Below are 16680 nucleotides of genomic sequence, written 5' to 3'. Positions count from 1 at the left end.
GACTGTTTCCCAATTTTTAATTTACTGAATGTTTACTTCACCAACTTGTTTACGTTTCTACAGTTTTAGGCTTTTCTGTTTCCTTTCGAATCATGAATTGGCTAAAAAAATTCTTCAAGCATTTTTAATAGCAAAATAATAATTGAGGCTCGTTGATCGTGAAGAAGGTCAATTAAATTGGGGGAAACTATATAGAACCTTTCTCTCCGTGATACTATAATTTTTCATATTTAGTTACTGAAAACCATGACACACGGCTAACTGAAGCCTGGTGCCCATATAAGCCACAAGCACCAGTAGCAGGGTCGCAGGGCTATTGCCAATAAATTGGGAACCTACGCGCTGAGTTCTGCTCATAGTTGCTGGCGGTCAACGCAAGAGTTCAGCACTTTTTAACTTTTGCAAAACATTCCCAAAATGCACTGTAAAGGTGAAAGCTGGCACCTGTAAACTGGCATGACAAGTGGCCATTTGTATGCGATTGCCAGCCACGCATCTTTATGTGAACAAAAGCCAACAGAGCCTAGCGGTGCAAGTGTTTCCCTGCACAAGATTAACATTGTGGTTTCGCAGTCGATCTAGGAATCCCGCTTAACACAAGCGTTAGTACCCTGACAGTCTATTGTGTCATAAGTAATCATCTTGTGTTTTGATAAAACACAGGAAATGGCTATTAAGACAGTGATTCTGACACATCTAATTCTGACAGGTTGGTGCGGGTGTCAGAGAATTGGTCTACCAAACAGAATGTTTTGAGCTCAAATGCAGCTTATAACAATCTTTTATCTTAACCTGCCGTTGATGAAAAGTGTGACACACACGCTATCCTGTTAGTATATAGAAAATAGCGAGTCCTACTGTTTAGTGCTAAATACCAAGTTAGAGTTGTCGTTCTTGGTCTAATTCTTATTATGCAAGGGTTCACAGTAAAAAATTATCATGCCAACTGCATATCATATTTGTAGACCAGGCAACCAAAAAAAATTCATTTTTTGTAAAACATTTGTTTAGAGCAAATAATACTAATACTAAATTGACCACTCATCTGTTTTGCATATTTTTTAAATTTTGCAAGATGTTGCTATGGTAACGTATGATAGCGTGAAGCTATTTTAATATAATGCAATAGCTTTAAAACATGCTGACGATTAATATTTATACTGGGTGATAGTATTTTGGTCAGTTTTGGCAGCTCGTGAAGGATAGTTTCATCAGAATGATGAATACAGAGCTAAGATAAAAATAAGCCATGAGTATAATATTAACCAATTACTGTAAAACCTGTATTTGAATGCCACTTATAATTGAGTTGAAAATAAAGTGTCATGGCGTTCAGATAGAGGTTTTAGTTGTCTTTTTTGTAAAATTTTATGATAATATGAAAAATCTTTGCTGTCACCTTTTTAGTGCTGTTTTTTGCTAAACGTGGCACATTGGAAAGGATTGATTATCCATTTTGAGCGCTGGCAGCCCTAGTTGAGCCCAGTAGTGCAGTCCTGCAGTTAAAGTTTATTTTAAAGGCATGTATACGGACTATGGTAGCCTGAGAACCAAATTTTTATTCTAGTTGGTAGGTTCGCTGGAGTGAGAAGAGGTCCACGACTTAGCAGAAGCAAAAGGTCTACGGGCGTCTCTCCTCTTAGTCTGAAGTCAGCCTACTACTACACAGTTTCTAATGCTCCCTCTAACAGTGTGGATCAGGAGGCAATCATAGCCGCAGCTTTTTCTGATTGGGCGGCTAAGGCTCCATTGTGCTTCAGAGAAAGAGTTTCTTCTCAGGAGCCACCCGAAGATTTCACAGTGAAATTCGTAGCAGGTACTAAGGCTAGTGGCATGCATTCTGGTCTCTTGGTTATTAGTAGCACCTGCAATTACAGTAGGTACTAAGGCTGTTGCAACTCGTATCATGTACCAATGCTATGGTCACTGATAAACAGGTCCTCAGGCTATTGGTTTTATCGGGCTCTAGGAGAGTCTCAATTGTAATAATAGGGCTATTGACATTTGTAGCAAGTACCAACTCTAGTAGTATTTATATCTGGGTGCTAAGGCTATGACCTCATGCAACACCTAGGCCAATCAGTCTGTCTGTCTCTACCTTAGGAGCCAATTTCTTAGGAAACAATGAGCATTCTGTAATGGCTACGGTGAATGGAAGAAGAGAAATTCAGTTTAACACGGCTTATCATTTCAAGGATGGACAAGCACGTAAGTTTACCTCATCTGCAACGTTCTGTCGGCCAAAAAGGTTCTTCAAATTGACTTATTAAACTTTGTTATGGTAAAGAGTCATGATAAGCAAACCTCAAGTTTGAAAACAAACAGAGAGAGAGGGAGAGAGAGAGGGAGAGGGAGAGGGAGAGGGAGAAGGAGAGAGAGGATCAAGTCCAAGATGTTCCTAAAAATAAATTTACACAAAGTTTTTAGTAAATTTTATCAGAACGTATCAGTATTTTTCTATCATTTGCGATTTTTTTCATGTTTGAGGTGGTCAGACTGCCAGGATGTTTCAAGATTAAAATCGACAAAACGTGATCGCGGTTCAAATGCTTAGAAAAAAGTACACGCGAAATGACAACACTAGCTGGTAACGTTGTGATAGTTGATGTCAGTCATTGCGTTTAAGCTACAGCGCTTCGCGTAACGATTCTGTCAGTCTCTTTGTAACTATATAGACATCATAATCATATTTTCGCTTAAAGTATAGAGAAAGCATAATATTATTATGCTTTATTAGTTATCTTGAGGTGTTGACTGATGTTCTAAAAAAAGAATCAAAGAGATTGACCCACTAGAAGCTGAGATATAGCTAGCCAAACACAGGTCTACCTAATAAAGAATCAGAGGAAAACCCTTCGAAAATCCCGAAAACTGTGACGTATAAAATCGACCTAATGTTCATGTGCCGGAGATGTCCACCCTTACCGTCGTTACGTATAATGATTGTTTTGGCTACGAGATGTGAAAAGCTTCTCGCGATAGTAAATAATTTACAGACTAGCTCTGGTTTTTCAGGAAAATCAAGCAAACATTGTGTGGCAAAGGCATTTGCCCACAACCCCTCGCCGTGATTTGTCAAAACAGAAGAGCATATTTTAACTATTGTTCTTCAAATTTTAACTCGATCTCCACGGATATGCTCCGAAGATCCTCTGTTCAACGAACGGCGCGTGTATAGTCTATATGCGACATCCGCGATTGCAAGTCGATTGCAAGTCGTTTAGAATAAGAAATGAGAATGTGAATTTTTGTTCATTCATCATTTTTCTATTGTGTATCTACTGCAGCATTTAGTTGATTTTCATGATTATCGTCACTATTAACAGACTGTAAGTTCACTACAGCCATAATCTTAAAAAGAATAACTTGACTGTGCTGCTCTTGCTGTAAAAAAGAAAACGATAACTTTTGATTTGATTTTTCTATTGATCTATTATCTTATCTATGATTATTTTTTATGATTAATATTATAATCATAATGCATATTATACAAAATAATAATATAACTGCGTATAGAATAAATGATGTAACTAATATAATTTGTAGAAAGTGATAGCAGAAAGTTGCGAAATAATAGATGCGTGTAATTATTTTATTCTAAAACTAATCTACACGTCAGAGGGACTGGTTCGGAATTCTCAGAACAATGATTGTTAGGCCCAATTTGATTGTTCTATACTTCCAGGGATTAAACCAATTAAAACGCCGTGATTGTTAAAGCAGAGCGCATTAGTTGGCTTAATTGACCAATGGCACACAAGTCGATTTCATACGTCATATATTGATGACTACCAAAACACTTATGTTTTTTGGTAGACCTGTGTTTGGCTGGCTATATCTCAGCTTCTGGTTGGTCAATCTCCTTGATTCTTTTTTTAGAACATCAGTCAACACCTCAAGATAAATAATAAAGCATAAAATATTATGCTTTCTCTATTCTGTAATCAAATTTTACCAATTTTACTCTTGAAACATCTTGGCAGTCAGATCACCTCAAACATCAAAAACAATTGCAAGTGATAGAAAAATACCGATTGTTTCTGATAAAATTTAACGGCACTAAAAATTCCATGCAAGTTCATTTTTAAGATGCCATTATGACACGTGCTCAACTGATGTTAACCTTGCTCTAGTCAATTTTTAAAAAAAATTGTTTTTAAAAAGTCTTAATCCAACAAATTAATTTCTTGTCAGGGAAAAATGACGATTTGCTCCAACCTGCTTCAGAGCCAGGTTTTCTGCTAGCTACTGCTCACATATAGGTATTTACCTGACTTGAATTCATGGATATGGTTAAAATATATATGTATATATAGTACATAGACAAAGATAATATTTCGTGACTTGTCTGAGTGTTTAATATCAAGCCATTGTTTTAGAATGTCAAAATGTTAGAATGCTGTTTTGTTTTGGAATCTTCGAACCAGTTTTATACCTCTATTGATGTACATCTATTGAAGCACCTTTATTGAAGCACGCAAACATCTGAACACATGCATTTCAAGCTTTCCTAAAGGCTGGTTCACACTATATCGCTGTATGACGACGGTTTCTTTTTGGTGTTCATTGTCGATTATGTGAACCATAAACCAATGGCATCGACAAAGCAACGCGGATGTGCCGAGAAAGATTGTAGCTGTCAAACTCTCAATATTTCGCCGAAAATCGACCACTACTTTTTTAATATGAGCCACGATAGTAATAGCGTGATGCATTTACTTACTAGTATTTGATTAAAACAAAGAGGTTTGATTCGAAAACAAAGAGGTTTCTTCGCGAAAGTTTAAAACGAAAAATGGAAATACTACGCCACGGAGTATGTGCTAATGCAAACACAAAAGGGTATGTGATAGTGTGAACATCGCTATCATCGACAATCATCAAAGTATATTGTTGAGTGCATGCCGAAATACGGAGATATAGTGTAAACCAGCTTTAACTCATTCTACGCTTACACGTAAACAACATGTAAAGTACCCTAAAATTAAATTGGTTTTTGTTTTCTTGAAAACTTTATTTTCAGCCTTTGTTCACAGAAGTTATGAGTTGAACCTGATTAGGTATATATTATTGAAGGGGCCAATGTTCAAACAGAAGTTAGCCTCGATGCTGTAATATTGCATCAGTCGGGGTGTATGCTCGGCGTCCCTCAGAGCAGTGATGGTACGGCTAGTTCAGCTATGTACACTCTCTATGATGCTAACGACCCCAACATCCATCCACTCCTTTGAAAGATCATCTATACAGCAGTATTACGGTAAGAAGCTCAACAACAAGACTATGTAGTTAAATTTATATAAATTTATTTAAATATAAATGTATTTGTATATATAAATGATAAATATATATAAATAATAAATATATATACATGTATATAAATTTTCATTTTTGTTTGTCTGTCATCTGTATAGTTATAGCGATAAAGTTTTAGCAACGAAAAACCACCTTCATAGTGGATTAGAACTCACGACATTCAAATTGCATGTCTGCTAGCAAACGCATGCAATATATTTATTAATGTAAGTAATAAATACATATAAATAATAAATATACATGTTTGTATACATATACTATGTATTATATTAGGTTATTTTTATGAATAATTTAATTTTATGAGTAATTTAATTTTTATGTATAATATTAATAATTTCATTTCAAAAACATATGAGTCATAAAGCAAAAAAAGGCAACAATTAGCCAACAAAATCAAATAAATGGTGTGACATGGTGTGACAACCCTTAAAATTGTTTTCTCTGTTAAGTTAATAGATATAAAGGTGGAAGATAATTAAACTCAAAATTTTTTAAACAATTTAAATTGGTAAGTAAATTCATAGCCTCTGATCTTAAAACTATATTAATATTCGTATTAAGAAGTTACGGTACGTATAAGTACGGTACATTACGGTAAGTATGTTCTGCGAATATCTAATTGAATGATTGATTTACAAGGAAACAGATAATAGTAAACAAATGTTAGATACCACCATATTCCTTGAGTAAAGACGTTTTACAATACATAATGACACAGCAATTAAGTATATCTGTAACATTCCTTTGTGTATGCGTGGTAGTGTAGAAAAGTCTATTATTTGAACAATATTTGACAGCTCATGGTAGAAACTGTCAGATATCGAAAAAATTCATGTGTGTTTTGTTTGCAATTGTTAAAATTTTCTATATCTTTACTGTTTTGTATAAAAACCTCAAAATCACAAAAACATAAAAAGTTAGCAGAAAAATTGCTTAACTTTTTTAACATAAATGGTATTGATTATTATTATTATTATGAAGGTGTGTCTTTCTGTCAAGCATTGTCGCAGGTCAGCAGTTGGCTGTCACTCAAAATATAACTCGTCTAGTTTTAGTCAGCTTATATGTAGAGCTTTTGTTTTTAAAATTGCCATCAATTTATAATCACTCGTAATCTTGCATGAGAGAGCATTATGTCGAATCAGTGTGTGCATAATCATTTCACGATGCTGCAAGGTGGTCCAGTGGTGCAAGATGGTAGTGCACTTGTCTGAATAATCTGGATACCCAAGTTCAACTCCTGTGGGATGCATTTTTCCATAACGCTCTAAATGTGGTTTCAAATGTATGGACAGTCTTACAATAGTAAAAATTCAGTTGTGAAGAATTCTTTACTTTGTAAAAAGTGTTAGAGAAAGAACACATTGAGAAGTTCGTTTACTGATAGAGGCAAAAAGTTATATTAATCTTTGGTGCTATTTTCATAGTTATCTCTGATTGGTTATTTCAAAGCTGTAAACAAAAGAGTGAACTCAACAATTACTGTATGTAAACAACAATCATTACATCGAAAGGCACTTTACATTTACAAGGCGAAGGAAAAAGTACCTTTAAAAATTTCTTCCTTTAATTTGGTTTTAACACAGTATGGCCAGTTTCAAGTTTCTCGTAAAAATGTGATTGTCATTTCCATTGATTGGCTATCAAATATCGAGCCTCTTGGAGGCAGTCTCCATGTCACTACCTTGAACAACAATGAACTCATGGGTGTGATTCAAATCTTACCGACTTCCTATTGACCAGTTTGTTGATTTATTTGCATAAACCACAATATGGTAATTAATTCACGCAACAAGCCTGCATTGCTGTGTGATTGGCTCAAATGTTGGCCATTTTTTGTGTTCAAGCGTTTGTTTGACTTGTTGTCTGGATTAGTCAGGTTACAGGTATACGAGGAAATGTTTGCGCTAGAGTCTATGTTGCCTCCAAGAATAGATGCACGTTACGTAATCAAGGTTTCAGACCACGTCATACTACGTCTATGCCAATATTTATGATAAGATATGCATGTGTCCGCAATCTTCTGAGATTTGTCATATTCGTCCGTCCTCTTGGCATCACTGTCAAGATTGAGTGAGACATTTGATACGTGCTACCATACTACTCCGATGAACAAATCACTACTTTATTTTTTCCATCATTGACAACAATCACCTTTATCATTTTATCATAATTTTCATGACCTTGAGTTTATATTCATTCATACTTTGTGATCGGCCGCATGCATACATGTTTGTCTATGTTTTGCTTATGCTGTCATTACATCTCATCAGTGCTGCTGTCTGTGCTGCAAAAACACGAGTTTTATGAAAGGTAGTGGCAGGAAAAGATAAATCACATTTAAAATATGTCTATGATATACTGAATATATTTTAGGGACATGCCACGGTTCAACAGATGCCATGACCAATATCGTCTTCACCTATGCTGGGGTTGAATATACCAGCACATACATCACTAGAGAGACAGCTATCTGGGAGTACTCTTACACTCTCAATAGAGCTATCAACAGTAAGTTGCTTTTTCGCAAAGAGTACACTATGGTCATCTAAAATTCTATGATGATGCCTGAATATTACTCAAGTCAACAGAACATCGTAGTAGTCAGCTTGCGATATAGACTACCTTGATCACTAATAAAATACCTTGATATCAAAAAGCTTCTATGGGCACTCAAAAATAATTTTGGTTTGTTAACAACCTTGCTAGTTAATGACCATCCAGGTCAGTTCAAGGTCATTCTCGTTACCTAACGACTGCTATAGTTAGTTGATAATCATGTCAGCTACATGACAAAAGTCATGGTTTGCTGCATGCATCATGGTCAGTCACAGCTGTTGCATCTATGCTCACCTACGTGTATGTGGATATAAAGTTTATTAGAGGCTATTGAATTTTGAATGCACTTTATTACAGGTGTGAAATATTTAGTGTAGAAGTGTGTATGAACAGAGCTTTTTGTGTTGTATTCTAACAGCGATACACATTAAAGTGTGTAAGAAGAAAAGAATTAGTGTATTTCACTCTAGTACATAGTATGAGCTGGTGTTAACACTTCACCAGGTACAGAGTCCTACAGGATACGCCTTATTATAACATGTGTAGAAGTGTTTATGTACTACAATCAGCTTTGACTGCTCTAATTATGTCAACCTACTTCTACTGAGTATTACTTCAATGACCATTCTGGTTTTTCTCCTTCTTTTTGTCTATATTCTTGTCTCTTTTCCCCCTCTTTTTCTCTCCCTCATTCCCTCTCTTTTTTTTCTTTCTCTCCCCTTCTCTCTCTATCTCTTCCTCTCTCTCTCTCTCACCTTCTCTCATCCTCTCTCACAATCTCTCTCTATTTCTCTCTCTCTCTATCACTCTTTTTCTCTCCCTCTTTCTCTCTCTCTCACTCTTCCTCTCTCTATCTCTTTCTCTCTCTTTCTCTTGTTTTCTCTTTCTTTTTCTCTCTCTATTTGTCTTTCTTTATAGTTTTCTTTCTCTCTCTTTCTTGGTCTCATTCTCTCTCTCCCTTTTTCTCTCTTTCTCTATCTTTTTTGCACTTTTCTCCTCACTCTTGTACTTTCTCACTTTTACCCTCTCTCTCCCTTTTTGGAAAAAAATTTACAACTTTAAACAAAACCTAACTTTACAGACTCTAGTAAATTGCAGACTTGAAACTTTTCAATTGACCTAATGTTCTATATTATATATGTTACAGTATCACTGTAGCAGACCTTTTCACACAAATGTCAGAGTTGGTGCCAGTAGATATTTGCATGCATTATAAAAGAGTATATGTAAAGGAAACCTCATATGTTTGTAGACCCTATCAGGATTTATCAAATGTTTGATGGCATATCAGGCATAGTAGACGCAATGATGCAGGTACCTACTGACCCCGCCGAAGATTACCCTCTCATATATGTCTTCAAAGGTACATTAGAATCTATGCATTTATAGACTGTACAACATCTTTGGTTAAAATTACATTCATCGTGATTGATAAAACAATTATTAATTTATATAAAACCTAAATTTATCAAACTCATTTTCACTCCTAAAGAATTAAATAAGCATTGCATTATTCACAGTGATGGACAATGCAGAAAAGTAAATGAACCCGTTGAGTTCACCGTCAGTTATATTATTATCAAACACTAATGCTCCGTTACTAGTATCCTGGCAGTCTAACATGCCATGAGAGATCGTCGGGTATGTCAGTAAAGGACAGAGAATAATTATTCCATTGTACTGAAAGGTGGACAATTGATGTAGGTGTTAGAGTGAAGATTCAAGTTCAAGTTGCTTTGAAGGGCTGTTTTTTATCCCAAATCTTGCTTCAGACTGGCAGACGCCACTTTTATTATATCGAAGATTACAATAAATTTGGTTAAAATCAGTTGGTCACAGACAACATCAGTTGGTCACAGACAACCTCAGTTTTTTACAGACAACATCAGTTGGTCACAGACAATGTCAGTTAGTCACAGACAACATCAGTTTGTCACAGACAACATCTAGCACTGATTTAAAGTAACTCTTAAATATGAATTTACACAAGATGAAAATTTTCAAAATATGATAATTGATGACAGATATTGTACCAGACTAAAGACAAACAATGCTTTTAATACACAATACCTTAAAACTAGTAAAGTTTCAAGATCAGTGTGGTTCCCTGCAGTAAAATTATTCAATATAAACTTATTTGACTTTCATGACTTGTCTTCGCGTGTTATAAAAGTGAAGCTGACGGAGCGGTTGTTGGCAGCCGGTGGCAATGGTGCCACCGGTGCTCACTCATCTGTGAGATGCTAAAACTGTGATTGTTCTACAGCAAACTCTCAGCTAGTTTCAAACTATCAGACAGTTCCTTTTGCATTACGTTTGTTGTTTTCTAGGCTTTACCTATAAGTTATACGCAAAAAGCACATCACACGCATACATACACATGTTATTCACGTAGCATGATTAGTCGCCTCATTTTTTAATCTTGTTAGTGTTTTGATGAAGATAGAACACATTATCTAAATAATGAACTTTGGTTTTATTTGCTATGTCTCATTGCAGCATTATTAAGTATCCCTGTATCATCATTACTGTGGTGTAAAAAATAAACAAACCGCCCTATGCAACTTGATCATTACTACTGTTCAGCCCTTGAGATGATCCAATCCTTTATTAAACTTTTGCTGTTGAATAGATTCCTTGCAAAGTATAAATCTTGTTGTTGAATAGATCACTTACAAAGTATACATCTTGTTGTTGAATAGATCCCTTACAAAGTATAAATCTTGTTGTTGAATAGATCCCTTACAAAGTTTACATCTTGTTGTTGAATAGATCCCTTACAAAGTATACATCTTGTTGTTGAATAGATCCCTTACAAAGTATAAATCTTGTTGTTGAATAGATCCCTTACAAAGTGTACATCTTGTTGTTGAATAGATCCCTTACAAAGTATACATCTTGTTGTTGAATAGACCCCTTACAAAGTGTACATCAAAAGAAAACTTAAAACAACTAGAATTCAATCAAATTAACTTTAGCTTAAAACAACTATGCTAGATAAGCTTTATAGAGAGAGTCAAAGTTATTTGCATTCAAACTTAAAGCAATGCGGTTACTCAGATCCAAGATATTGTGTAAAACAGTCCTCATGTCACTATGTTTTGCTGCATATAAGACTGTGTCCTTGAAGTTGCTTAAAATTACTGAATTTCAGTTTTTATGCTAACAAGCAGCGCAAATGTTCATATTATGTGATAAACTACTTTAAACGTGTTTCTAATAACATATCTGAAAGGAGGAGACTCAGAGCTTCATTTTGATATATAATAAGCGCAACTTCAAAGAATTGGCTAGTTTCCATAACACCGTATTTATTGAAGTTGATCAAAGTTTTAGAGTTGCCTGTTTATTTTTCACATCACTGTATTTATGTAAAACCAACTCCCTTTAAGCTGGTTGTCTGTTTAATGTTATGAGTTGGTATGTAACGTCAACTTAACCTTTTTCAGGAACTCTTGTTTATTACTATCGATATGATCACAACGGCCTCACCAGAATGCTGCCAGCTGGTTCAGAATCAGTTCTGGTGCTGTCGAGGAACAAGCTGACGAGGGTTGACGCGGCTTTCTGGTCAGATTCCACATCTACAACATATCTATTTTCTGGCAATAAGGTATGACTGTGAGACACTTGTGATGAACTGTCTAGAAAATCTAGGCAGCCCTTGTTTGTAGTGCATCAGCTAGCATCATACATGCATAGCTTTTAGCTTTACTGGCAGGGAGACATATAAGGTACAGTAAAACCTCTGTTCTCGATCGCTTCGATTCTCGACCAATTCGGTTTCAACCAAAAATATTTAGGTTTATTCGTCGCGGAACTCAAACATAAATTTGGTTCTCAACCAAACTGGAGCATGCGCATCAGAATTAAACATTTGGAACAGCTCCGCAAACAGCATAGAAACATCCATAACCAAAGGGGGAAACAAGTTATGCTTTATCATTTTTGTGCAAAAAGGATGTAACCATCTAGGATGGCGTCCTTCTAACAAAGATATTTGCTAGAAGAACAACTCCTCTAGTCAAGTTAGCCTAAATTGATTTAAAGGAGGATTCTCCTTCAAATATGTGAAGTAAACGTGCCATTGCTGTTTATATTTTCTTTTTCACACGCTTTTTGATGTAACTGATCTGCTGCATTCTTTGCTTTTTCATTATCAATTTCTGCAACTTTTTGTATTGTATCTTAACGTAAAAAATTTTTGAAGTTTTAAGAGCAAAACATATGAAATGTTTACTTTTTGTTTTCTGCTCTAATCATCATAGATAGAAAATCTTTGATCAAAAATAAACACGATCTATATATACCTGTTTTATCTATAGCATGCAGTATACTGCACAGTTTATGGTGTAAAATGTTAAAAAAATACTTTTAACATTATTAACGGAACGGATTAAAATTTCCATAAATTAATTCTAACGTGAATAATTGTTTCGGATCTCGAACAACTCGATTTTCGAACAACCTTTTAGAACGGATAATGAAGTGGAACCAAGGTCCCACTTCATTATAATGTTACTGAAAATTAAACTAGTCATAAAATAAGTAAAGATAAATTGACATAAAATTTTAGTAGATTTTATCAGAAAGTAATCAATATTTTTTATCATTTGCAATTGTTACTGATGTTTGAGGAGATCTGACTGCCAGAATGTATCAAGAGTAAAATTGACAAAGCTTTATCACAGTTAACCCTTTGACTGTCACATTACTCATTGCGCCAAATGCTACGGCGCAGTAATTTTTGTATAGAGTGTATGTTTTTGTGTGCATTTGTTTTAGCTTTTGTCTTGTTATTACTCTGTATATTTAGCCCAAACTATCAATATATCACTAGAACCCTTTCAACAACAGAATATGACTAATGGTACTTGTCTTGCGTGACTTTATAGCAAACCATATGATGCCGAATGCAAAGGAGCTTGTTTTTTAAAATACACACACAACTATCTCGAGTCTAGTTCAAATTGCATAAATGCTAGCCATTTTATTTTCCTGTAATAAGTGTTCATTTATAGAAGTGTTCATACTTTTCATATATTCAAAAGAGCCCATGCGCCTCTTTTTCATTCATTGTGTCACTCAAACTAATTTCATTTGTCATTAATGTAGGCATCGATCATTGACATTCTGTTTATATCTGCGTGAAAACCGCAAAATAAATTGTGTTGTATTTTTACAGGTCTGTAGATATGACATAGATTGGACATTTATAAAGTGCAACAAGATCAATGTTCTCTTTCCAACATTAGGAAATGAGGCTATCGACGAGGCTTATCAGAAGCCTGTCATCAATGGTGGACAGAATGAGTAAGTGTAAATTATTTTTGCTGCAAGGAGAATTAATAGTTTATGTTTCTTCCTGATGATTGTAGGAAAGAATCATCTGTGGAGACAGCATCTCTAAGATTTAATCATTTTGTTGTTTCTGATATGCTGTTTGTATTAAAATGAACTAACAATTATTACCCATTATTACCCTGGCAATTCATTGTGCCATGAGATAATGTCAGGTGTGCAGATAAAGCACAGAGAATAACTATGTGCATAATTATTCTCCTATCATGAAGGTGGATGATTAGCGCATTTGGCCGACGACCCAAGTGTTGTGAGTTTAAATCTAGTTAGATGCAACCTTTTTCCAACCTTCAACCATAACTTTATTTAACAAATATGCTGATGATCGGGGCATATTAATGTATCATAGTATTAGTTTATTTTGGTTTTAAATCTTTACTGACAAATATAACCAAATAGCTTCCCAGATCTCAAAGTTTTTTATTGTTATTTGTTGGCTGTACTTCCAAATTGTTCTTTTCACATTTGATGGTTTAATTTTCATTTGAGGTTACAATCTGTTGCAATCTTTACTATAGCAAGAGCCGTCTCCGTATATCTCAGCCACGCTTACAGAATTAGGAAAACAGATTCCTTTTGTGAGATTCAAACTCACAACTTTGGGCTTGGAGGCTTGGTGCAAATAATTGTTACCAATTACTTGCAGTTACCAATTACTTCCTACGATCTCTCACATCATCCAACAGCCAAACTGCTAGTCTAAAGAATCTGTTACAATTTTGAAGTTTCAGATGATATCAGATGATCATATATGAGAAATATCAGATGATGAAATATCAGATGATAAATAAGACAAAAAGTTTCAGAGCAGGAATGATTTGTATTATTACGGACATGTAATAGAGATCATTCTTATAACAGATCTACCGCTTTACATGTACTTAAAGATGATTTCTGATCAGCTTTTTAAAGATCAGCTTGCACATAACTTTAGTCGATTCTATCAGAAAATATCGGTATTTTTCTATCACTTGCGATTGTTTTTGATGTTTGAGGTAATCTGACCATCATGATGTTTTAAGATTAAAATCCACAGAACTAGATAGCAGTTAAAATGCTTAGAATAAAAATAAATTCAGTGACGTCACTAGTCACTATCGTCGCTGTAGTTGATATTTGATATTGCATTCAAGTTGCAGCATTACACTTCTCGTTTCTGTTGTTTTCTTTGCAACTATATTTAGACATAATAATCACACTTTCGTTGATCTGAGCATTTAGTCGCAACTTAGTCTTGTCGATTTTAGTCATAAGACATCCCGGCAGTCAGACCATCTCAAACATCAAAAACAATAGCAAATGATAAAAAATACTGACACTTTCTGATAAAATCTACTAACATTTTGTGCATGTTTATTTTTAATTTGTCTATGTTGAGTATTTATTAGTATTTTTATCATTCCTTATACTTATAGAAGTTCATGAGTGTGTCGGAAATGTGTCATACTGTCACACTGATATTTTTACTGCTATAGCGACAGCGACATCACTTATTGTAATATACATGTTCTGTTTGCAGATATGTATTCTTCCGCGGTAACTCTATATACACGGGAGTTTACAGTGGTACTAGCTGGGTGATAACGTATGAGGGGAATGTACCCAATCAGCAGGGTTATGTCTGGAATGATCTCTGTGAGAACTTGTGCTAAAACAGCAGCTCTCATCATAGACATAGAAGTTGAGACAGACACATAGACATATTAATGAACTATTAATGCACATTCATAACTGCACAATTTATTGCTAATACTCGCTTCTATCATATTTAGCTTTAGGTACTTTTTGACAATAGAGGACAGGTAGTCTTTTACAGTGATACTAGGAAGGTGGTATTCTTTTATGATAATAATTGACCGCTGTACTTCTTTTATGACAACGGTTGTCAGGTAGTCTTTCTTTACAGCAATACTTGACAGTTGGTATTCTTTTATGATAATAGTTGACAGCTGTAGGCCTATTTTTTATGACAATGGTTGACAGCTTGTCTTCTTTCATAGCAATACATGACAGTTGGTATACTTTTACGGTGATAGTTGAAAGCTGTACTCTTTTTATGACAACGGTTGACAGGTAGTCTTCTTGCAGTCTGACCAATACTCGTACTCATATTTTTAAATTTTATGGAATAAGTAAAGATTTTTCTAGGCGATTAAAAAATGGCAGAGATGGAAAGGCAAAAAGGTGTAAATTTTTAATAATTCTTTGTCAGGGCAGTTGCATCACTTTTAAGTTTATATTGTATTCAATTCATTCTTTATTGCAAATAATTGTTGAATTTCAGGGTTTTAAACAAGTCTATTTGACCTTTATATGTGAAGTTAATGGTTTAGGGTTTGAATAACTCAATACTTTAATATGTTCATGGTGTTTTTTTACTCAGTTTTTTCTTTCTTATTATTTTCTAAAGTTTAATTCTGCACATCCGAGTATCATCTAAATACATGATATAACAAATATAAAATACGTTAAAGGGAGACAGCCTGTGAGACTTGCTTTCACTCAGAAAGTATGTTCTTATTTGTTCTTCGGTTGAATACTTTTTTGCTTCCTAATAAAGGGTAACATGTTCATCATCTTGTTGAAGTAAGGTTTTTAAAAAGTGAATTTATGCACATTTGCCTCTGGGACTAACAGACAGCCGTAGCTTGTATGTATGACCAATTCTGAGTTATTTGTTTAGATTTTATCTGAAAGTATCCGTATTTTTTAATCATTTACGATTCTTTTTGATATTTTGGGTGATATAATGGCCAGGATGTTTCAAAGTTAGAATTAAAAGTTAAAAGTAGGAGTCACACCCTGTCATTTCTACGATTCAGAGTTGTAATATACACAAGATTTGTAATGTATCAAAGCATATGCCTTCACACAAATTTTGTGAAGCAAAATGGCATCATGGATTTCTGTTTCAATGATCTATAGTGGAAGCAACTCCAAACGTTTGAGCTTGGAAGGCTAGTTAATGTGTACATACTTAAGAAACATGATTGTGATCGGTGAACAGGACATAAGCAAAGAACTATTTTTGCAAACCAGCCATATATACATTTTCATCAAGATTGGTAAGAAATGATTTGCAGATTTTATTGAATCTGAAATAAAATTACTGTAAACAGGAAGAAGTACTTATGGATTATGTCAGCTTAGCACTAAAGAATAGAGATATATTGACATACCAATATTTCTAGGGAGTTATTATTTCTGCACTGCATATCAACTGGAAGAAAAACATCCTAAAGAGTACTCAGCAATGTTAGGCAGAACTCAAAGATTGAGAGATGTCTCATTTGACATAAGTCGGCATTGGTTCAATAAAGATATTTGTGTTCATGTTTGTTTATCCCTTTGTTTTCTCTGTTTACAAGTTTCTATCAAACCTGGTTCTTATATTGACTGCGAGACCCCGGCGGTAATCTTGTGCAGCAAAACACATGCAACGCTAGG

The 16680-nt window shown here is 34.7% G+C and overlaps 1 pseudogene; it reads left to right on the top strand.

Moving 5' to 3' along the window:
• Positions 1-15650, top strand: part of LOC137401896 (uncharacterized) — a 32138-nt pseudogene extending 16488 nt beyond the window's left edge.
• The last annotated feature ends 1030 nt before the right edge of the window (positions 15651-16680 follow it).

This window comes from Watersipora subatra, chromosome 8, assembly GCF_963576615.1.
Source record: "Watersipora subatra chromosome 8, tzWatSuba1.1, whole genome shotgun sequence".
Classification (NCBI taxonomy): Eukaryota; Metazoa; Bryozoa; class Gymnolaemata; order Cheilostomatida; family Watersiporidae; genus Watersipora; species Watersipora subatra.
The sequence above is the reverse complement of the archived record's forward strand: the minus strand, read 5'-3'. Positions and strand labels throughout refer to the sequence as shown.